This window comes from Protopterus annectens, chromosome 1.part2 (genome assembly GCF_019279795.1).
Source record: "Protopterus annectens isolate FY-2018-M chromosome 1.part2, PAN1.0, whole genome shotgun sequence".
In the NCBI taxonomy this organism is placed as follows: domain Eukaryota; kingdom Metazoa; phylum Chordata; order Ceratodontiformes; family Protopteridae; genus Protopterus; species Protopterus annectens.
In genome coordinates, this window is record NC_056727.1 from 1,259,766,460 (window position 1) to 1,259,791,103 (window position 24,644).

The 24,644-nt window shown below is 38.9% G+C and overlaps 1 protein-coding gene across 3 annotated transcripts in view; it reads left to right on the forward strand.

Moving 5' to 3' along the window:
* The window catches only part of EVA1B (eva-1 homolog B), an 897,639-nt gene that overhangs the window by 637,476 nt on the left and 235,519 nt on the right, over positions 1-24,644 (forward strand). The window contains exon 1 of one of the 3 annotated variants that reach the window (XM_044060130.1): positions 4,097-4,187. The exons of the other annotated variants lie outside the window; for them this stretch is intronic. The gene's annotated coding sequence lies outside the window, so the exon portion shown is untranslated. Of the gene's footprint in view, positions 1-4,096; positions 4,188-24,644 lie in introns of those variants that run through there. 3 annotated transcript variants of the gene reach the window in all.

The window sequence follows — 24,644 nt, forward strand, 5'->3', positions numbered from 1 at the left end:
AATATCTGTTGATTATTTAAAAACAAATGTGAATCTGGAGGCCTATATAAGAGGAAAAATCTTGAATTCCTCAAGTCAAAATTATTATTGTGTCTAAAATATTGAGCAACAAGGGTTGTCTCAGAATGGTTCATTATATCTCTAATATGCTCCAAGATTCTGAGTCTAACCTGCCTCGAAGTTTACCCAGCAAAAAATTTAAGACATGAACACCTTAGGACATATATACTATACCTGATAACAGTTCCATATGGCCAGATTGTAAACATTCTGGCTATTGACATCATGCTGAATTATGTCCCCCCAGTACGGACAAACTGGGCAACCCTTATACTTTGCATTTTAATAGTCACTGGACTGGCTGGAGACCAATCCCAAATGAAGCATCCAGTCCTTAGGGAAGGAGAGTTACAGAAGATATTTTAGGTCATGTCTTCAAATGATCTTTCATTTGTGAGTCTCTGAGCAAGATATGCCAATGCTGTTTCAATATCCTACTAACGCCTTAATAAATGATGCAAACCTGGTCACAAAATGCATATTGTCATTAACTTCTCCCCTTACTCCTATTTGTTGAAAGAAAAATGTCACCTTAATCTACTATATCACTTACTAATAATACTCTATAAAGCATTTTGTAAGCAGTCAGTATTATGACTTATGGATAACAAACATCATGCCCACTGTTGCTTGCTGAAAATCACCATAATCTTCACAAATCCCCCATGCCCTCAAAAATTCACCATATAGAGGAAAAGATAAGGGGAAGAGGGAAGCCACAAAGAAGATATTTCCCGGTGTGGGTTTATTATATAAAGTCGAAACAATAGTTATGCCTGATTTGTAATAAATTCCAAATACTCAGTGCATGTGCTTTGCTGTTTATTAGTAAACTTGATACCATATCTGTTAAACCAGAGTCTCATAACATTGTTCAAACACAGTTTTAGGGCACTGGCTATGACACAGCTACTAAAAAGTCATTGTTGGGAATAAATGAGTCTTCCAGAAGGCTGATAAAAGGATTCACAGAAGTGAAAAAATGTAAATCCTTCTACGTGGCACACCTCATCACAAAAGGTTTCTCATCCAGGAAAAAAGAGGTCATTGTTCCCCTCTACTCGTCACTCATTAGACCTATTATAGAGTACAATGCCCCTTTTGGTATGTACCTCACAAGACATCTACAACAACTGGAAAGGCAGCAGAAATACCTCACAAAGAGGATTACCAGCCTCAAAGAGATGCCCTACGCAGACCATCTCAAAAAAACTCCAGCTTTACTCCATCGCATATCGCCTACTCAGAGGCGATTTCTGCTTAACATACAAAGCTATGTCAAACCCAGAGCTGTTGGACATGCTCCACTTAAAGAAATTCCAATCTCTCTGAGCTACATGCTCTAGGGACCTAAACATTGTTACTACAATAAACAGAACATGCTGAAGGGATAGATTCCTGTCCCAAAGACTTCCCATTATCTGGAAAAAACTACCTATCTATATCAAACAAAGCTCCTCAATAGCACTCTTCAAGAAAAATCTTGATGATTGGATGGGAGATAGGAAATTCACCCCAAGGATCACCTCTGTGGCTCTGCTCTACAGGAGCACAGGAAAATAATTTTCTTGGGTAGCAAAAGCCGGGGTACCTTTCTGGCTAGGCTTATATAGGCCCTAGGGCCAATAGCCTAGTACCTACCTATGAACCTATATCCTTCACCTGTAGAAACAAATCCTCATTAAAATAGAAAAAAATGGTTCAAAGCAAATTCAAATAACTTCAAAAGAAAACACTTAACATTCAAATTATCACAGTTGAACAGACTCTAGTCTCCAAAAATGATTGATTGCAGTATGTAAACTGGTAACATCAATGGTAAGAAAAAATAAACCATCCTGCTAGCAAACATTTTTCAGTAAATCAAATATCTGCTATCTCTAAAGTAAGATGGGAGAGAGAGGTCATTAAAGGCTAAAGACATAAATTAAATATAGTGTCCACCCTTTCCAAAGGTCCCCAGCCTGGGAGACAGTAGGGCTTCCTGGAGTACACTATACCTTCTTATGGAGGTTGGGGTGACAGTAGAGCAAGGGACCATGGGATTTTTGACACACAGTTTAGAAATATCACAGTCCATAAGGAGTGCAGCCTCTGCAGCTTCCTGTAAAACATCCTTTAGGGAAGACTGGGCCCTGCACAATATGTTCTCATGAAGCCTAGCATAATCAGAAAGCACATTTAATAGTTCAAAACTTTTTTCTTATTAAAAAAATCCAAGCATGACCACATTCCTGTCCTTTGTCTACAGGTTTAGCAAGCAAATTCATGTTAATAGATTAAAATTTCAAACTGAATTGTCAAGACATAGTAAGGCCTTACAAAGTTTAATGCTGGTTAGCTGCCAGAAAAGCAATTACTAGAAAATAGAAATTGAAACTGAAACAAATTGTAACTGAAATATGGAATATTGTAAAGGAAATAAAACAAATGGAAAGATCTTTAGAAAAGGGAATGAGCAAATTACATAGAAATAAATGGAATTTCATGCAGAATAGTGTTCAGGAGGAATATGGAAATTTAAGGAAAGGCAGGACATGACCAATTTATGTAATACTGGACTGAACAAAAATTGTTAAAAAAGATGAATGCAGGCTGCACTTTTAGTGAATCCACTGTCTTATTGATCTCACTGTTGAAGATGGCTTGCTGCTTCTCCGATTTCTGTTATGCCAGTTCTACAGGAATGTACTGTGACTCAGATTAAGTATGAGCGAATCATCAGCTTGTGGCAGCAGGCATATACTGGCATCATTCTCTGGGATTTTAGTAGCTTGAATCCAAACAAGTTTGCAGCGGTGTCAGATTCCTTCTGTGAATCCTTCACACACTAATAACACGTGATCAAATTGCACAGAACCAATGGTCAGCATTGATTGGAATACAAACAGGACAATGTGAGAGAGATAAGGACTGCAAAATGTGATGCAGTGACATTCTTATTAATCATTAAGCACAGCTCATAAATATTTTTAAAAGACGAGTAGACATGTTGCTAACTGTACTAGCTCATTCCTTGTTGCAGATAATTAAATATACAGTGTAATGTGGACAGAGGACACTTATTAAAATGTCAAATTCAATTAAGCACAGGTAAGAAGACAATCTACAATTAATTAAATTAGCATATAATGTGTACAGTACAGCATTACTACATTCCTGGTGACTCAAACAATAATGTAGACAGTAAAACAACTGTCTGGATTGACAGAAAGTGATTTTATATGATCCTTTTAGTGATTTTTGTAATGCCAGCTCACCATTTCCTACTTAAACCTTTCCTGTACTTCTTCTTCACTGACTGATGTGATACAGTCCTTTCACTAGACGATGATGCGGTATACATACTAGGTATCGATGAAGAGTGTAGACCCGTTGTGGGGAGTTAGAATTAAGTAAACTGAGTGAAGAATACATGGTCAGATAGCCTCACGTTACTGAAAATTATGACATAAATACTTGAATTAAATTTTAATCAGACTGTATATTCTGCAGTTACTATCCTTAAACATGAAAATGTGTACCCGTAACTTGCTTACTAAATAAGTATTTTCAGAAGTAAATGAAGGCAGCTCAACTAAACACTGAAATTGCCCTGTCATTAGTCATGGCATGAAATTATTTTAAAGAAGTGAACTAGAATACATCACTGGCATTATAAAATACTTTATTTTTTTGTGAAGCAACCACAACAGAAGCGCACACAATTTGTTTAGCATTTGACCATTATTCCAGATGGAAATTGATTCTTATTCCAGATGGAAATTAATGATTCTTATTCCAGACGGAAATTCAAGCCTGGAACAACATTGTTTTTCTTTACTAAGTAAAGCTCACAGGAACAAATCAAACATATATATATATATATATAAATTTTTTTTTTTTTCATTTATTTTCATTAAATTATGTTTTTTTAGTAAATTAGTATCACATTCATTTTCTATGTGTAGAAAAATTGTTTTACAAAAAACCTCAGTGCTAGATTTATGAAGTGCCTTGGAACCTGATCTAACTGAACTTTCATTTCATACGTTACAAGATTTCTGGCAGATCAAGAAGGTACAGCAAACAAGCTAAGAATATAAGTCTGCTGTCCCCAGGCAAGGAACGAAGAAGGACTCCATCTGGTTAGTAACTGATTCTCCTTATTCCAAATAAAATATGTTCAAGATGAGTAGAACACACGACAAGAAGCATGGATTATCCTTCACATGCAATCTGTTCTTCGTAGCATATAGTTTGCTTCTGTTTCTTTTTATTAACTCATTCTGACCCCATCCTGAGTCTGTACAGCTTCAGACAGTTCTCCTCAGCTGCTACTCTTGAATGTTAATGAATCCCCAAGTTTATCCTTGTCAGGTATCCCAGATGTGGACCCCTGACTCCTTGGAAAGTTGATCTCAATGGTATTCATTGTTAGGTTTGGGGAGAGAGGGATTTGATGGAGAGTAAGGAGTGTCGAACCTGGGAGACATGATTTTTGCAGCAGCTGGTCAAATTCCCTAACTATTGGAGATGGTTAGTGCAGTGCATCAATGCCAGGATGTCATTGCTGTCCCTTTGTGTTAACTGGAGATGTCTTGCGAGGCTCCTGGTCTTCACCAGCAGTCACACAAGCACTGGATTTTTTTCACGTCCCCTCCACGGGATAAGAGAACTGGCTTTTAGCACTGCCAACAACACAATTCCTTTCCCAAACTCATCTGCAATCAGCCCCAGCAAATTCTGTGTGTCTGCATCTGCATCATCAGGCTGGCCTTTTCCTTCTGCTTCTGATGACTTGTAGTATTTAGTGTTCATAATTTCTGATGGCTTCTGGTGTGCACGCCTACTTCCCTAACACAGCTTCATGTCATAAGGCTGACTATGCCGCATATAGACATGCCCTGCCCTGGGGGAAGGAAAATAAAGAAAAAAGTTAGGAAACAAAATTAAATAAGTTGCAAACAACATATAAATAAGTAAGTGTTGGAGTAAAGACAAGAGTAAGCCAGCTCACAGCGGCAGGAGACGACAATAAGCCATTGGGCCTACCCTTTCATTTAACATCCTCCTTCCTCTGCATCCTTGTCTTGACCCTTAGCCTTCCTTCACCTGTTAGTTGTTGTCTTGAATGTCTCCCTGGATTCTGTCTTTAACACCCATTCTGGCAGTCTATTTCTTGAGTCCAAAAACTTCTCCACGAAGATGTGCTTTCGCTTACACATGTGCAGTTACACCTTAAATTCTACTGCCTGCTGTCGACATCCCCTTCTTCTCCCAAACCTGTCCTTGGTTGAGGATGATCTTTTCACATCTACTTGGCATGATCTTTTGCAGTCATATCATATCATATCATATCATATCATATCATATCATATCATATCATATCATATTTTTATGTCTTCTGGTGAGAAGACTTCAAGCTCCTTTAGTGTCTGGTTTTATCATTTTCCCTCCATTTTGGGACATCCTGTTTGGTGGCTTTACCCTAATTCATTTCCATCAAGCTGTTGTACTCCTTCTTGCAAGACCCATCTCATGTTTTACCCATCACTCAAGGTGTGGCATTACCAGGATCTGGTAGAGAAGAATTATTACCTCTTTCTTTGTGGAGTTTATATCCCTGAGAATGTACCATAGCATTCTGTCTGTTGCCTGCTATTGAGCTCTCATGTTGGTCTTGATGTTTAAATCCAGATGTGATCAACACCCTCAGATCCTTTTCTAGATGTGATCAACACCCTCAGATGTTTTTTCTACCCAGTCGTCCCCCTGTTGATACTTTATCCTAACCTGTTGCCTCCTGTTGATACTTTATCCTACCTGTTGACCCCCTGTTCATAATTTATACCACTGTTGTTGTGGTCCAACCAAAGTACTCAGCATTTATTTGCACTGAACCTCACCTGTGTCCTTTCTGCCATTTAATAAACCTCACTAAATCTTTCCTTAACCCTTTCTCTTGCTCTCCACTCTGGACCAAATTTTGTGTTAGCTGCAGACAAGTTAATGATTGACCATGTTCTGTGCTCCCTCTGGCACATTTGAAGAAAACAGAAATGCCCCCTAAAGTATTCTACAGTACTCTGTCATCTTATTTGTTCTGACATTGTTTCTCTGAACGCAACACTTTATATCCTGTCATCTAGCTATGCAGCAATCCAATTCCCTAGTTCTAGTCCTACCACCGCCAAGTCCAGATAATTTCTGAACTGCAGATGTAGTGATCTGAGTACTCAGTTTAATTAAGTGACTATTGATAAGATGATGTTTCAGATTGTTATGTCTTCATGAAGAAATACAGAGTCATAGTAGTAAGGTATGTAAGCTATATTCAGTCTGAGGGTGTTTATCTACCCCTCAGTAAACTGGAGTTCCTAGACTTCCAGTGTAGGATATTCCCAAAAGTTCTTAGATTTAATAAACAGAAACTCTCTAGCCCAATTTTTAACAAAACCTCCAGATTACATAATATCCTTGATCTGGTCCTTCCAAGTGTATATAAAAATAGCTTCTATATTAACTATTCCCCTGGTATCTTCTTCCCTGGTTAGGTCAGATCATGAACTAGTGATGTTCACTGTCTGATTCCAATATTTTAGAATTTAAAGCTTTCAAATACACTAACCTCAGCCCAGGGGGAAAGGATCAAGTCTCTGGTACTCATGTCAGGAAATTCCAAAGATTATTACTACAACAGTGAAGACAGTCAGACATCTACATTTGTGATAAGTAACTACACAACTGTACTTTTACTCTATTACTTACAGTGACTTAAGGAAAGAAGCTCCCTTTCAAATGCCTCCAGGGTTGAGTTCTGATTTCCAGTCATTATTTCTGTTGATTTTTTTTCTGAACTTTCTTCAGTACTCCTATTTCATTACACTTCCCAAAAAACATACTGGTGGACTGGCAACACTAAGTTGTCTGTGTTTATATATTTAATGTGTCCTTGTGTCCTTCTGGGTTGTAGCTAAAAATGGACTAAAACAGACTAGTTTACTTACATAATTAATAACTAAGTAAAGACAGAGACAATTCACTCATTTATCTGTATGCTGTGTGCATCACAGACCTATATTTATTTGTATGTAATTGCAATTTCTAGTTATTGTGTCACAGACATTGAATGAAGTTAGTGCCAGCATGAAATGCTGATTTTTTTTTTCTTATTTTAATTGGTGCATATAATGTATGTAAGAGCATTTAATAAGTGTATTTAAAGCAGTAATTTATTTTGCCAAGGGTGCTGTTCATGGCACAGTTAGTAGAGGTTAGTTCAGGACACCGTGTTTCTGAACACACAGGATGTAGTTATTGGAAGAAACCTGCAGAAGTTGATGTTCATTATGTACAGACAGTCATGTAATGACATAAGAGCAACTCTATACAAATGAAGTATTTATAATTTCAAGAACTTTTCCATGAGTACATGCCTCTCAGCTTTCACTGTCAGGTCCCTTGTTGTCTTGGAAACCCCTTGATCATATGGCTACATTGTTCTGCAACATTATTAATATTCTGTCCTCAATTCTTTGATATATAAAACGGTATTGTTTGTATAATTACATCATGACAGAAAATGTTTGCAGCTTTTTACAAATTGCAAAATCACTTGCAATTAAACATTGAGAATCTTGATATCACAATCTGTTCAAGTCTACTTACTGTTTTAATGATATTATAATCTGTCAGTGTTACTGCAGGCTTTTAAATGACAGTTTCCTGCCCAGTTTTCTATTTTTGCACTCTGCAGTAAAGCAGATATCCTGAAATGTGTTGAGTGTTTTCCTGAGTTTATAAGGAAGTGAGTAAAATGTCAGACCTTTCCAGGAAGCATGCCCAGTTTCAGTGTATTCTTGATATTCTATCATTTCCCTTTGCTTCACCATAGCTAACAACACTCCAAGAAGATTGTTTAGGGTCTGTCCAACCTTTACATGCATAGATTTTACAAATCAGGCAGTCACCTCCCATTGCCCTTACAAAATCACATAAAGCATTTACTAAATTCTGTTCTGGAACGTTTGTTTTTTTCACCCTCAGGTATTCAGGTATTCCATATTATAGTAAAGAGAGGTCACATTACTAAAATATTTTTTGCAGTTAATTACAGTAGAACTTTATATACTAGAATGTTACATTAAAATCAACAGAAGTCTTTAGACGAGAATTTCAGTAAAATAATAATTTATAAAAACGCATTTCTCATTTGCTTTGAAATAACTTAGCAGGGAAAGGGTGTTCAATAAGTTATGATGCTTTTTATACTGCCAATACTTTGTTCACGGATCATGTTTCTCTTTACTTTGGAAGCTGCCATGTTTTCTTTATTTGTTTCTTTCTTTCTTTTAACAGTGTGTTATGCTATCAGTGCTGGAACTGTATCTCTTAAATAAGTCCTAGTTGTTAGAAGGTTTTATATAGAAGTTTAGCTTTAATAAGGAGGATGAAATCACAAAAGCAGCAGGCTCAGATGAGGTCACAGCAGATATGATAAAGATGCTGGGTGAGATAGGAGAGAAATGGCTCCTGAGGGTACTAATAGCAGTGTGGAGAGAAAGGCATATCCCAGATGACTGGAGAATAAGCATACTCCTGCCAGTGTACAAGAACAAAGTGGACGTCCACAACTGTGGGGCAGTGCAGAGGCATCAAACTCCTACCACATTGCATGAAAGTTCTGGAGAGGGTGATTGATAAACGGATATGCAGAGTAGTAGAATGTAAAATAGGAGGTAAGCAGTTTGGATTCAGATCAGGATGCAGCACAACTGACCCGATGTTTGCATTAAGACAGATACTTGAGGAGAGAGTCCAACTGGGCATTTCTGGACTTGGAGAAAGCATATGACAAGGCCCCAAGAAAACTGATCTGGGCAGTACTGTGGTGGTTTGAAGTCTCAGAAACATTGTTAGAATTAGTGTATGTACAAGGACCCAGTGACTCTTTATGAACAGTGTTCAGCCTCACAGAGAGGTTCTCAGTGGGAGTGGGTGTACACCAGGGTTCAGCTCTGAGCCCACTGCTGTTCATACTGGTGATGGACTACATCAGTAAACATGTTGGGGGCACAGATCAAAAAAGCTGCTGTATGCAGCCAATGTGGCAGTACAGGCAGACACTGAGCTATAACTTCAGCAAAGGATAGGAGAATGGAATGCAAATATGAAGGCACATGGAATGAAACTAAGCACAGACAAGATGGTGGTAATGGCAGCAAACTAGGGAAATCAGAAGAAGCTGAGAATATAAACAGAAGGGAAGATAGTGGAACAGGTAAACAGCTTCAAGTATCTGGGATGGGTGGTTGAGGAGAAAGGTAGTCTGAATGAAGAGGTCAAAGCTAGAATCAGAGGGGGTACAACCAACTGGCATAGAGTATCAGGTACAGTCTATGACAGAAGAATGCCAAAGAAGCTGAAAAATAAGGTGTACAAGACAGTGGTATGACCAGTGCTACTGTATGGAACAGAAACTTGGGCAGTAAAGGCAGAGCAGTTGAAGAAGCTAGAGGTGATGGAAATGAAGTGCCTGAGAAAGGTGGTAGGATGCACACTGTGGGACAGATGAAGAATTGAGGACATAAGAGCAAAAGCCAAAGTAGCTCCAATTGCAGAAAAGATCAAAGAGAACAGATTACGGTGGTTTGGGCACATGTGTAGAAAAGCAGAAGACAATCTGGTAAGAAAGATTTGGGACAGACAGGAAGAAGGTAAGAGGAAGTGAAGACATCCAGCAAAGAGGTGGATGGATTGTGTGAAAGAAGATCTGTGACAGTCAGGCATGAGTGTTGAAGAAGGCAGGAGTGTGGCACTGAATCAAAAAAGTTGGTGACAGTTAACACGATACCCTGTACAAAAAATGGAAAAAAGGGAGCTGATGATGATAATGATGTTGATGATGATTAGCTTTAATAGATATGTATTCTTTTAAACATAAATATTATTTGGTTTAATTTGACAGTACTTTTTATATTGCATGTTTATTAAACTGAAGCAAAACAAGCCTTTGGATTGATTTATGTATATTCTGTTTTACTTGCTGGAAATAACTATATGTGTTTAAAGGAAAACACCACCTTAAATCTTTAAACTAAAAAAAAAACTAAAAAATATTTTTTTTTCATTGTGTTTTTGTTTTCATTGCTATTTTAATGCCTCAAAATTATTCTCAGTGCTTCTTCCACAATTTTAATGTGCTTTCCTCAAAATGGCAGATGATAGGGTCTGCCTTGGTAATATGATCTTGTTTTCTTGCTTTCATTCCTTCTTCCCAGAATACATTTCAAATCCTCTTTATATGAGTCATGTTAGACATAAAGAAGTGGTGCTGTTCTCTCATGCCATTAAGATAGAATGACAGGACTGTGAAGAACTGTCATCTAACACATCTTGTGTAACAGAGTTACTGCAATGCTTCCCTGACTCGTTTATGTGTCTGTCAGAGCTTGTTCTATGATATAAATAGCTGTTAGCTACTTCCAGCAAAAGAAAATATGTAAATAACAAGCTTTTGTAAAGGGATTCTTTTGTAGTTCTAAAAGAATTGACAGACCTTCCTCCACACTCTTATGCTGAGGTGTGAAAGCTCTCACTGCAGTAAATGATCCTTGCTGTACATTTACAGGTGACAAGTAGTAGGACTCCAAAGTAAGTCTGTCTAGTACTTCCCAATGGCTTCAGTGGGAAGCTTTTCTCTCTCTCAAGAATGATGCAGAATAAAATGTGCTTTACTAGTTCCTTAATTATTTGTGTCATGTTCACACCATCTTTTTTCTATTTCATATTTATTTATTTATATTTTGGTGACCAGGAAAATGAACTGGTGCCAGGACCCTTTTCAACCATGACTCAAGCTACATTGGCAAAGATAATAACAAATGATAAATGCACTTAGCAGTATAAAGAAAAAATGCTGATATAAAGACCTTGACAAAGACTGCTTGTGCAACACATAGCCAGTGTGTGACAATGAATAAGTAAAACTTTAAGCAACATTTATGAGAATGCATGCATTAATAATATATTAATAATGCTTAACTCTACTATATTAAGTTTATTATAAATAATGAATTGTATGCACCCCATTGCTCCACAGTATATGTTTGTGTATATCTGTATGTGTGTGTGTGTGTGTGTGTGTGTGTTTCAGGTACATGTACAAAACATATGACTGTGTGCGCGCGGGCGTGTGTGTGTGTGTGTGTGTGTGTGTGTGTGTGTGTGTATAACAGAGAACTAGATTATATGCCTGTGTATACATCATGTCCTTTAAAGAAAATCAAATCAAAATGGAAATTTTGTGTAACTGTGTGTGCCTGCACATAAAAACACACACACACACACACACACACACACACACACACACACACACACACATGCGCGCGTGTGTGTGTGTGTGTGTGTGAGTGTGTGTGTGTGTGTATGAGTGTAAAAAATATATGTGGTATGTAGAATACTATATGTAAGATGCAATACTGTGTTTAAATGCACATGTCTGAGTGTGTGTGTGTGTGTGTGTGTGTGTGTGTGTGTGTGTGTGCGTGCGTGTGTGTGTGTGTGTGTGTGTGTGTGTGTGTGTGTGTGTGTGTGTGTGTGTGTGTGTGTGTGCATGTTTAAACACAGTAAAGTACTTCTGATTTCCATTTATTAAGTTTTAATACAAGAGCACATAGTAAACGTACGTTAAAGTAAATTCAGGTGTATAGTATTGTTGCCATCAATGGTGATATTTCCTTTGTGGACTACAAAATACTCATGCAGTCTAACAGTGTGAGTACCTGCTTGTGCCAGATATACGTAAAAGACCTTTTTTATGAAAATTATCATTGCACCTAGTTGGGTTGCTACTTGTCTCTCTTTTGGCAGTTCTGTTCCGTGTGTTTATATTTGGGGGAGTTTTGAAAATGGTAAATATGTTGATACTTTACAAGAAAAAATATTTTTTGACTTTTTTCTAAATGTCACAGAAATCTTTGATACTACATTTAAGTAATGTTAACATATAAACTATTATAAATAACCAACATTTAAATATTAGCATTTCAATGCTGTGTTGCTGCTTATGTAAATGTAAATATGTAAATTTATCAGAAGAAGTGACAACTGCCTTTAAACCCCTGACTGATATAATTGTTTTGTTTTGCTATGAAAGTGGAGTGCTAAGTTCTCCTCCTCTCTTCAATAAATACAGTAGAAAACAGTTCTACAGCTTTCTGTCTTTTTATATCAGCTGCTGTGTTCCTGGTATTAGCAGGATTAACTGCCCATCTAAGATTGACAGCAGTACCTGACAGGGTAAACTACAGATTTATCTGTGTCTATGATACGTCATCCATGTGGTGGCAAATTCCTCTGCAAAGTATGAGAGAAGTTAAGCTTAAAAAGTAGGTAGGCTTTCCCCTTCCTTTGATTCCAATGCAAGAAAATGAAAGTTTAAAAAGTACAAGCAGGTTTTTGGTACCTACACAATACTGTAACCATATTGTAGGAAGAAAAGAAACCTAAGGATGGAGTTAAACTGTAGCAGAGGCCAGAATTTTCCTTTAAGCTACTACTTCTTAGTCACAAATACAGCACCAATTACCAGTACCTTTGCCGAGAAGAAAAAACATCTGACCATGTTAATTAGGCATGCAAAAGGGAATAAAGCAATTCCCACATTTGTGACAATAGCCTGTATGCAAATCAGCTACAAATCAACCAAATGTCTGCTATGAAATGATTATCTGATAGAAATATAAAATATACTTTTTCTTTTTCCTTTAGGGATTTTGCTCAGATTACCCTCTTTGTCACCAGCCATATGTGTAGACCCCTTGCCCATACTAGTTGTAACTATCAAGCTCATATCCACGCATGCACATGGACATATACATACACACACACACACACACACACACACACACACACACACACACACACACACACACACACACACACACACACACACACTCACTCACTCACCCAGAGGACAACGTTACTAATCAGAATTTTAACTCTCTCTGAGTCGTTAGTCAGTTGTTTGTCATTCAAAATTGTTCATAATGTACTGATATATGTACATGCGCACACACACACACACACACACACACACACACACACACACACACACACACACACGCGCGCACACACACACAGACACACACACACATTCATTTATCCATATGTATGCATGTAATGTATTTATGTATGTATCTCAACAATGTAGTTTTTTTTTACTTTTTCCTGTATGCTAGGTGCCATTTCTATCTTACTATAGACTTGTTTTTCATAACTAATGTCACTGATATTGCATTGTTCAGTTCAGCTTTTGTGTTGGAAGTTTGGCTCACAATTGTTTGCAGGCACAACTGGGAACCTGTCGTCTTGCTGCAGAGGGATGGAGCCCAGAAAGTAACTCAGGTGACCAGGGTTTGATTAGTAACACAGCAAAGGGGGAAACACACATGGAGGGTGGGATTGAAAGGGCATGGTTCACTTGCCTCTCCACTGGGGACAATTGGGTTTAGGAACTTGGAGATTTCAAAAGTGGAGATCAAGGAAACCATTTTCCATGCTCGAGTATAAAAGGCAGGGGCTTCTTGCTGGCAATGCCTATAGTGGACTCCAGTGTGATCAGGCTATTGCATGCCCCCTTCACTCGTGATCTGAACATGTACAGTAAGATTGTATGGCATAATTACAAATAGCCAAACCAACAGTGATGGCTGACTAAGTGATATCTTTACCTGGCAAATCCTCACCCCAGTTATAGGGAATAAATGGGCCAATTACCAGGAGGGGGAGGATAATCAGTGGGAAGAAGAAAAAAAAAATAGGAAAAAAAAGCACCTGAAGGTTATAGTATCAGTATTGCATATCTTGGGTATCTGTTATTGTCATATTAATGGGCATGTTTATGCATATTTTATGCATATTTGTCCCCCACCTGTATATTACAATATTTCTACAGTTGCACAGAGCTGTGGTCTGTGTATGCATAGTTTGCCTTGTATTTTTTGTAGTTTAGCTACAACACAGGCATTCTGTATATTGGGTTGCAGGCGTATAGCCCATTAGTAGAGAGATGACACTGCATTAGGTTCATAGGTTCATAGGTTCATACTAGGCTATCTGCCCTAGGGCATTTATAAGCCTAGCCAGAATGTGTTTGGCTTTCGCCACCCATTTTAAATTTATTTTGCTATGTCCTTTTTCGAGGTTAGTATACTGTGCCTCTGTCTAACAGTGACACAGAAGTGATACCCGGGGTAAACCTACGATCTCCCATCCACTCATCAAGATTCCTCTTGAATAGAGTCAATGAGGGACTCTGCCTAACCTGGACTGGGATTTTATTCCAAAGTGAAGGGAGCCTCTGGGTTATGAATCTGTCCCTCCAGCATGTCCTATTTATTTCAGTGCTGAGGTTCAAGTCTCTCGAGCGCGTAGCTCGATGGGATTTGGATTTTCTGAGGTGCAGCATGTCCATTAATTCCGGGTTGGACATGGCTTTATACGTCAGGCACAGATCATCTCTGAACAGGCGGTATGCCACTGAGTAGAGCTGGAGTTTCTTTAACCGGGCAACATATGGCATCTGTTTGAGCCCTTTGATCCTCTTGGTGAGGTACTTTTGGGGTCTTTCCAGTTGCTGCAGGTGTCTGGTAAGGTACATCCCAAAAGGGGCATTGTACTCAATTATGGGCCTGATGAGGGATGAGTAAAGAGACACGATGACCTCCCCTGATCTAGATGTGAATCCCTTCATGATTAGGTGAGCTATATAAAATGTTTTTCTAACCACTTTGGCCACGTGGTCTTCAAATGAGAGATTGCTATCAACTTGGGTCCCTAATTACTTCTGTACTTAATGGATTACCACCTATGTGGTAATTTGTGGGCACTTTGTTTTTGCCAAAGGGGATGACTATACACTTTTTGGCATTTAGCTTGAGGCCATGGCTCTGGCACCAGTTGTCTGTTTCTATGAGGCCCTTTTGGAGGATGCTTGTGTCGGCTGGAGAGTCGATTATGGCGCCCAGTTTGCAGTCATCTGCGAACTTGGTCAGCCACAGTCCTTCCGTGTTGGCCTGTACCTCCGAGAAATATATACCAAACAAGAGAGGTCCCAGGACTGAGCCTTGTGGGACACCACTTGCAACTGGTTTGGAGTCTGACATGGCTCCAGCAATTCTAACCATGTGGGTTCTGTCCTTGAGCCAGTTTGCAATCCATCTAGTGACATAGGGTTTATATTTAAGCTGGTGAGCTTATCTATAATGCCCGAGTGGAGTATTGTATCGAAGGCTTTTGCGAGGTCCAGGTAGGCTGTGTGGACCACCTTCCCTCGTCAATGGCCTTGGTGACTATTTCAAAGAAATCAACCAGGTTTAAGAGGCAGGATCTGCCCTTAACAAAGCCGAACTGGGTAGGATCCAGTGTCTGTAGGTCCCCAATATCTTTATTTATGAGGTCCATGATGATCCTTTCCATAGCTTTGCAGACCAAGCTAGTCAGGCTTATGGGGCGATAGTTTCCAGGATCCGTTGAGGCACCACCTTTATGGAGAGGGACCACTGTTGCTGTACGCCACTCTTTGGGCACATATCCTGTAGTAAGGCTGAGATTGAACAGTAGTTTTATGTTTGGGTTTAGCTCTTCTTGGAGTTCATGTAGGACGCAGCCCAGGACACCATCTGGTCCCATTGATGCTGTGTTTTTTGCTTTGGAGAGGGCGGCACTTACCTGAGCATCTGAGATGTCAGGGGGGGGCAGCACTTTGCTGGGATAGATATTTGCCCTTTGGTGGGGAGTTTGCTGAACCTGTCAGCTAGGATGTTGGCAATGTCTGTGGGTTCAGTGTATTTTTTGTCATTTTGGACTAATTTTGAGCATATCTGGGAATTCCCACACAGGTTCCTAACATAACTAAAGAAAGCCTTGTGATTATCCTTAGTGTCCTGTGCAATTTTTCTCTCGAAGCTGGCCTTAGACAATTTTATGAGTGCCCGTAGTTTTTTGCTAATACTGATCAGTGATGCCTTCCCTTTTTGGGATTTTGCTCTATCATTTAGTAGCTTCCTCCTTCTATTGTATAGTTTGTTTATGGCTGGGGTCCACCAGACAGGACGTCTGCCTTTGGAGGATTGGGTCTTAGTTTTATTTGGGATCGCATGATCCATGCATTCCTGAAGGTGTTCATAGAATGCGTTTATAAAGGATTCTGCGGTCTGGGCCGTATTTTCCACAGGCCCGGGGGCTTTGCAGGATTCCACCTCGGTTTTGAGGAGTGTGAAATTTTCTTTAGAGAAGTTTTTCACTGTGGTTTTCTGGGCAGGGGGTGGGGTCAGGATGTGAATATCCAGTGAGATTAGTTTATGGTCTGATCTTACCAGTGAGGGATACACTTCTGGTCTGGAGCATAGAGTCCCCATGTTGGTGATGATCAGGTCCAGTATGTTTCCCCTCTTGTGGGAGTGGTAACAAGTTGTTCCATAGCATTTGAGTTTATAAATTCTAGGAATCTTTGGGCTAGGGTGTTGGAGCTAGAGTAATGCTCCTAGTCTATGTTTGGGTAGTTGAAGTCGCCCAATATAATGGTGTTTGGAGAGACCTTCATATTTTCCAGTGTTCTCAGGAAGGCCGAGTGGGGTTCCTGGGTTTGGGAGGGTGGTCTGTAGAAGGCTATAAACTGGAAGGCAGTTTTACCCACTGTTAGTTGCACATGGATAGTCTCTGATGCTTCGTGCTTTGCCACCAACCTGGAAGTGTGGGTATCTTTGATGAATATCGATACACTCCCTCCTTTTGTGGTTCGATCCAAGTTTTGGGGCCGAAAAGCATGGTATGAGGTATAACCTGGTAGTGCTGGGGTGCTCTCGGGAGCCCTGAACCAGGTTTCTGTTACTGCACAGATATCGATGTTCTCCATGCTAAGGAGAGTTTTGAGTGCGTGCATCTTGAGGTTTAGACTTCTGGCATTGAGTAGCATTACTCTTAGTTTCTTATCCCTTGTGATACCTATGGAGGTGGGTTTGTCTTTTGAGCCTTGCCTAAATAAGGCACTATGGGGGTAGCAAGAGCCTTTGTCAATATCCGAAAGCCCAGGGGTGACAGGTGCAAGCCGTCCCTAGCGAAGCATCGTGGCTTGTCAAGCATATCATCCCAAGCTGACAGGCATTGGATCCCCTTTGAATGACACCAGTACTTAAGCCAATTGTTGAAATTGATCATATTGTCTTCATATTGTGGCATCATTCTTGGTGAGGGTAAGATGCTACTCAAGGTCAGGGTCATACCGGCCTGGGCTACATGCTCAGAGAGCTCCTTTATGTCTCTTTTCATGCAGTCCAGGGAGGTACATCTCACACCAGCATAGACAATGACTGAGTCATATTTGTACTTGCCTTGGAGTGACCTGAGTGCTTGTGTTATGTGGCGGATCCTAGCACCCGACAGGCTGCTCGCCGTGACCCTCTCCTTGTTCAGCCTGGTGAGCGGGACGTCAGTGTGCCTGACGATAGAGTCACCTATTACAAGTGTATCAGGTGTGTTGTTTAGTCTTAAGGGCTGTGACTGTTCGGCACACTGGCTTTGTGAGATATGTGTTGCACGTGTTTTGTTTTGGGGTAGCGGTTGCTTGGGTGTCTGCTTTGGAGGTCTCTGCTGCTTAGGCAGATTTTTATTTAGAGCCTCCGAGTATGTTTTTGTGTGATTATGTGTTTGGTTTGCTGTCGTGGTAGGTCTATGTGAGACTGGAATTGTAGTGAGTGTTGTTTCCTTCTCCTCCTGACTGGTTATGCCAGTACTGAGTTGAGAGAGCTTAGCCTCCAGTTTGGCTATATGGTTGCATCTCTCACATGGGTTGGAATTTGTTGGGAGGAGGAGAGGGTTATCTGTGTACATGAGGCAGTTGTAACATTGCCTCAAGATTCCCAGATTCACCAGCTGGACCGGAGAGGAGATTGACAACTGACCTTTGGACATGCTAGAATAATATTGGGAAGTCCTTAATAATTGAAAACAAGGGCCAGTGGGGAGTGAGGGTGTAGTGCTTTTAATTTTTAGTGCTGACTTATTTAATTGCTTTAGTGAGCAAGTGCCAGGTAACTTAAGTGCAATGTGTTACAGGTAACTTAAATGCAAAAACAACAAACAGTAACTTTCTTTCAAGTGAAACAAGGAAATAAGTACAGTAAGCAATGCAGACATCACTAGTGATCCACAGAAGCACTGAGAAGCTGCGTATTAGGTGGAATTAGCGTTCCAGGGAAATAACAAGCAAACAAACAACAAGCATATAAACAAAGCTAGATTCAGCAGGCCTGGATCTAGTCTATGCTACAGCAAACAAGGTGTACCAATTTCAGTAAGATACAGTTCAAATATTTAGGCACTATAAACCTTTAACCAGAAATTCCCAGCTCAGAAGGGCAGAGTCCAGCCTCTTCTCCCACAAGAGTGCAGACCACGAACCTTCTTAATGTAAAATAACTGGCCTGAAGCCCAAGTGCTTAAACCAGAACTAATACACTTTAAGAATAACAGACACTGGGCTCTCAATCAGCAGTTCCCAACTTAGAAGGATGAAAGCTACCTGTCCTGCCACCACAGTGCATGCCACAAACCTTCCTAATGTAAAACAACTGGTCTGAAGCCCAAGTGCTTAATCCAAAAGACTTAGAATGATAGCTACACTTTAATCAAGTTACTACCAAGCAGTAATAAATACAATTGAATACTTTAGAGAATGCCTGGATTAGTGCTCAAGTTACACAAACAAAGCTAGATCCAGCAGGCCCGAATCCAGTCTATGCCACAGCAAACATGGCACACCAACATCAGTAAGAAGCAGTTCAGATATGCATGCACTATAAGCCTTTAACCAGAAATTCCCAGCTCAGAAGGGCAGAGTCCAGCCTCTCCTCCCACAAGAGTGCAGACCACGAACCCTCTTAATGTAAAATAACTGGCCTGAAAGCCCAAGTGCTTAAACCAGAATTAATACACTTTTAGAATAACAGACACTGAGCCCTCAATCAGCAGTTCCCAACCTAGAGGGATGTAAGCTACCTGTTCTGCCACTACAGTGCAGACCACAAACCTTCTCAGTGCCAAACAACTGGTCCGAAGCCCAAGTGTTTAAACCAAAAGGCTTAGAATGAGTTACACCAAGCAGTAATAAATACAATTGAGTACTTTTAAGATGATGCAAAAGTAAAAAAAGTAGGTAGAAACACAAGTACAGTAAAAGCAGATGAATTTTTTTTTTTTTTCTGAACAAGTGCTGAGATCAAAGAAACAGATTTGCGTGCTGAAACTAGAAAACTGGCTAGTTATAAGAAAAAAAAACTAAGCTAGAAGGCTTCCCTCCAACACAGAAGGGCTTGGGGGCTCAGAAGCCTACAAATAGTCTATACCACTTAACAGGAAAAGCAGGAAACAAGCTTACATTTTTTTTTCTGTTTCCCAGATGCTCTCTTTGTACACATTAGGAGTGCCTGAAATCAGAATATGATCTCACTGCACTCAGTTGAGTGAGCAAATGAGATGGGCCCAGAAGGAGTATCCAAACACAAATTTACAAGAGGGGCGGGCAGTTGCAAGGCCACTAAGATTAATACCAAAGCAAAAACATTGTGGTACTGTGTTAAATGACAGCTTTGATACCTGCTGTATCTGTTTCAGGATTGCATTAGCACTATTAGTCAAGCAGAAGTGCTCATTTGCACATGCTATGTGCACCATATACAGATTGGTCTGTTGGGGGGGGGGGGTTCTTTTCAGAATTTTTTTGCTGTACATCTTCCAACACTCTGACTTTCTGTACTGCATACCACATGCATTATTTCTGCCAAGAATACAAAATGCAGGTTGCAAATAGGAATCATGAGCTTCCAAACATATCAGTGGATCATATTCAGCAGCAGGGCTGCTCACAGTCAGAGAGCTGCATTTAGTAATATGCAAAAAGTGTGGTCTGGCATAATGGCCACGACAGGAATGATATACTGCAAGACCATAACACTGTGGAAACAGAAAGGAGCAAGGAGGTGTAGCAGTAATGTGGAGGGAAGCACAAGGTAGCATGCCTATAGCATAAGACAGAACTATGCAAAGCAAGCAGCAGGATCAACCCCCCCCCAAAAAAAATATATATATATAGGTACAGACAGAAGCATGTACAGAAATACATGCAAGGTGTCATGAGAATGCGGTACAACACATCTGTGTAAACGCAAGTCAGCAATGCTGCGCAAAGAGAGTTACAGCAACTAGTGCACTGAAATAACATTAAGTAGAAGGGAGCCAAACACAGTATCATCTTTAAGGAGTCAAGAAGCAATAGTCCTGCCCACACCCATACCACAAAGATTCAGGGAAGCAACGCTTCCCTAACATGCAGGGAAAGAAGCACATACAGTGATTTTCCAGGAAAGACTGCAAAACAGAAGACCTAGGTACACACACACACACACACACACACACACACACACACACACACACACACACACACACACACACACACACACACACACACACACACACACACACACACCCACACACCCACACACACACACACATAAAAGAATTAGCAAACACTAAGCATTACTGACTGATACAGGAGCAGCATGAGAGTGGGAAGGTCTGCTTTCCCAGAGGCTCTTACATCCAGCCCATCCACTATGATTTTGCCCTACTTGCTCCTGAAGTAGGAAAGGAATGTTAGACAGTGCTTCAGTGGTATATGTTCAACCCCTGCTGCATTATGTCTGTGAGGAATGCATCGTGTGTATATCAGTTTGAGATGGTTTGATTGACTGATTTACTTTCACTTGTTAATTAGGAAGTCTGATTGGGCCAAAAACCCTTTTTATCATGGGTCTACTGAGGAAAGCTGCACACAAGAATTAAACAATATGATACATTAATACAAAGAATTGCACTCCAGAGGCATAGGATTAAACAAAGTTCAAATTCAAATTCTACAATATTGTGAAAGTTATAATACACTATGAACTTACAGTGACAACCACTGGATTACCACAAGTTATATTACAATGTGAACTTACTAATACATACACTGGATAACCACAAGAGTTATTACAATGTGAACTTACTAATGATATACATTGGAGTAACACGAGTTATATTGTAATGTGAACTTACTAATGGCATACATTGGATAACCACAAGTTATATTACAATGTGAACTTAATAATGACATACATTGGATAACCACAAGCTATATTATGACATGAAAGTGCCAGTGACATACACTGGATAACCACAAGTTGTATTATAATATGAACTTGCTAATGACATATATTGGATAACCACAAGTTTTATTACAATATTGCATAACCACAAGTTGTACTATAATATGAATTTACTAATGACATACATTGGATAACCTCAAGTAATATCACAATACAAACTTACAATGACATACATTGGATAACCACAAACTATATTGCAATATGAACTTATAATGGCATACATTAGATAACCACAAGCTATACCACAATATGAACTTACGATAACATTCATTGGATAATCAAAGCTATACTGCAATTTACAATGACATGCACTAGATAACCAGAAGATATACTTCAATATGAATTTACAATGGCAGGCATTAGATAAGCACAAATTATTTCACAATATGAACTTAAAATGACATGCACTGGATAACCACATGTTGTACTGCAGCATTAAATAGTCACAAGCCATATCACAATTTACAGTGACATGCACTGGATAACCACAAGCTACACTACAATCTGAACATACAATGACATGTATCGGATTAAATGCTGTGCCATTGAATAATGCTACAGGGGCATCTTATGCATCAGTGGTAAGTGACAGGCAAGTCTGTTTGAGGTTTTTCGACAACCACTGAATCCAATGCACCTCAACCTTCCAGATAGAGTAGAGGTACACAATTGAGACTCATCGAGGGGGCAACCACAAAGAAGAGTTAGGTGGAGGAGGAAAGAGAAGATGGAAAGGACTTCAGACTCGCAGTCGACTGGTGCATCAAGTTTATAAATGAACGAGTGGTGCCAATTTGTTGAGTCTAACATTAACCTTAGCTGATTACACTTTATTAAATAAAGGACTTCAGTTTATTTCATCCAAAACGGACATGGTAGTTGAAGCCTTAACAGATTTTAAGATGTTCATCAGAAATCTTAATTTAAAACTAATTTTAAGGACTCTGTATCAGGAGACACTCAGGTATGCAGGAAATTAAGTGTTTTCACCCCATTAGTTAACAAGTTGTGACTGCTTTCTACACTGCATGTGGACAGGAATTTCGCCAGTTTTATGATCAGCGAGATACGGCTAGGTTTTATAATTTAACACATGAAGTATGTGATGCCTTAAATAGGCTACAGGATAACAAAGATGTTATTATAAAACAAGCCAGTAAAGGTGGAGATTATTTCTCATTTATAAATGACTTTTTGAATGATAAAGAGATGTTTAAGAAAATTAGCAATGTTGATGTGTCTAATCTGATACATAGAATAAATATGGGTATCTATGACTTACAGATGAATAATGATATCTGAAAAATTATATGATGTCTTCTGTTGGTTTTTTGCTGTTACTTGCATTTACATGCAAGCATACCAAAGTATATTTAATTACTTATTGTGATCAGCTAGTCCTATTACTGTATTGTACTATGTACAATAAATACACCGAGACACTGCTTCAGTTAATACTAATTTTTTACTATTACATTTTCCTTTTGGATTTACAAGCATGCAACACAGATGCTGTCAGCTCTCTATAGCAAATTCCCAAAGCTTGTTTACTGTTACACTCATATTTATACCAAAAAGTCTGAATTTTTTTCTTAGAGTCTGATGTATAACAGTTCTTTCTTTGTATAACAGATTTCCTTTGTTCCCTTGTCTTTGGTTCTTTGTAGTTTGATGATCCATGGAAACAGGTGATTTTTTAACTAAATTGTATGAATGGCATGCTTTGAAACAAACTACTGATTTCATTTTCATGACACTTGACATTAATTCTTTATTTAAGGTAATTCCGAATGTTTATGGTATAGATGCAGTGCGTGATTTCCTGTGTTCTAATAATGGACTGACTTGAAGAGAGATTGAATCCATATGTGAATTACTTGAGACAGTTTTGAGTAATAACCTTTTTTATTTTTGATTATCAAATTTACCATCAAATATCCAGTGTAGCGATGGGTACCTCCATCGCCAACACGTATGCTAACATTACTTTAAGCCATTGGGAGACTCGATATGTTTTTAACTGTCCACCAACCTTCATGTCTAGGGTTTCATTTTTAAGCATTTCATGGATGACATCTTTTTTATCTGGGATGGAGATAAACTTAGATTAGTTGAATTTGTTAATTTCCTAGAAACCACTCCTAGTTTTCTGAAGTTTAAACTTAACTATTCAAAAGACAAGATTTGTTTTTAGATGCTAAGATAGAGAAACAGGGTAAAGAAATCTGCACCACAATCTTTAAGTAAAGATGTGCATGCTAACAGGTATCTACACAAAGCAGTATGCATGCCGATCACACTTTTAAGAGCATAGTTAAAGGCCAGCTAATGAGGGTTAGCAGACTTAATACAGATGTATCAAGATGTAGTGAACACATGGAGAGTATGGTACAGGAATTTGAAAATAGAGGTTATAAGAGTGACTTTCTTAATGAACTTGTGTCTGGAGTTATGGATGAGAGGGAAGGCATGGCTAGACCTTATTTTAATTGGGGAGCAAGGCATTGCTACAACTGAAAGCCGTAGACAGAATAATATGCATTATGTTACTACCTATAATAGAAAAACATATGAAGTTAAAAGAATAATTTTAAGTAATTGGGGGACATTGAAAACTATGTCTGAGCAACAATTAATAGGAGAACAACCTAGTTTTGCAAATCAAAATTGTCGCAATTTAAAAAGCAACTTTGTTACAAAGATATGAATTATAACAATAAGGTAGAAATAAGCAATCAACTAGGGATTTTCCCAAGTTATAACTGTTCTTGCTGGAAGCTTATAGTAGTTAGCAATGAGTATATTCATCCTGTGCAAATAAAAAATATATCTTTAGATGCTTTGCCACTTGCAATACTATTAATGTTCTGTGTTTAGTTACATACACAAAATGCAATGGATTTTACGTAGGGAGGAGCACTAGAAAATTAAAAGAATGAATAATTGAGCATCAGTCTAATGTATGAAAGAAAGTCAGTAGTAACGCTCTTGCAAAACATGCAATAGAATATGGTTTTGAACACACTTTTAAATTCAGAGTGAGAGATACAGTTTATAAAGATATAAGGGGGGGGTGATATAAATAATAAGCTGAAGGTTAATGAATGTAATTGGATACTCCATTTAGATTGTGAACCAGGAATTAATGCAGCTATGAGCATTAAACTAATTTTAAAACAAAAACACATGTGTTTTAAATGAATTTTTACTGTTCTGCATTTTATGTAATTATTTGGACTGTGTTGTTAACTTTTTGAACTACGTGAATTGAATAATTAATTGAGAGTTCTGACTGTTGGCTGTGTCTTGTTATCTTGTTTAAAAGTGTTAAAGTGA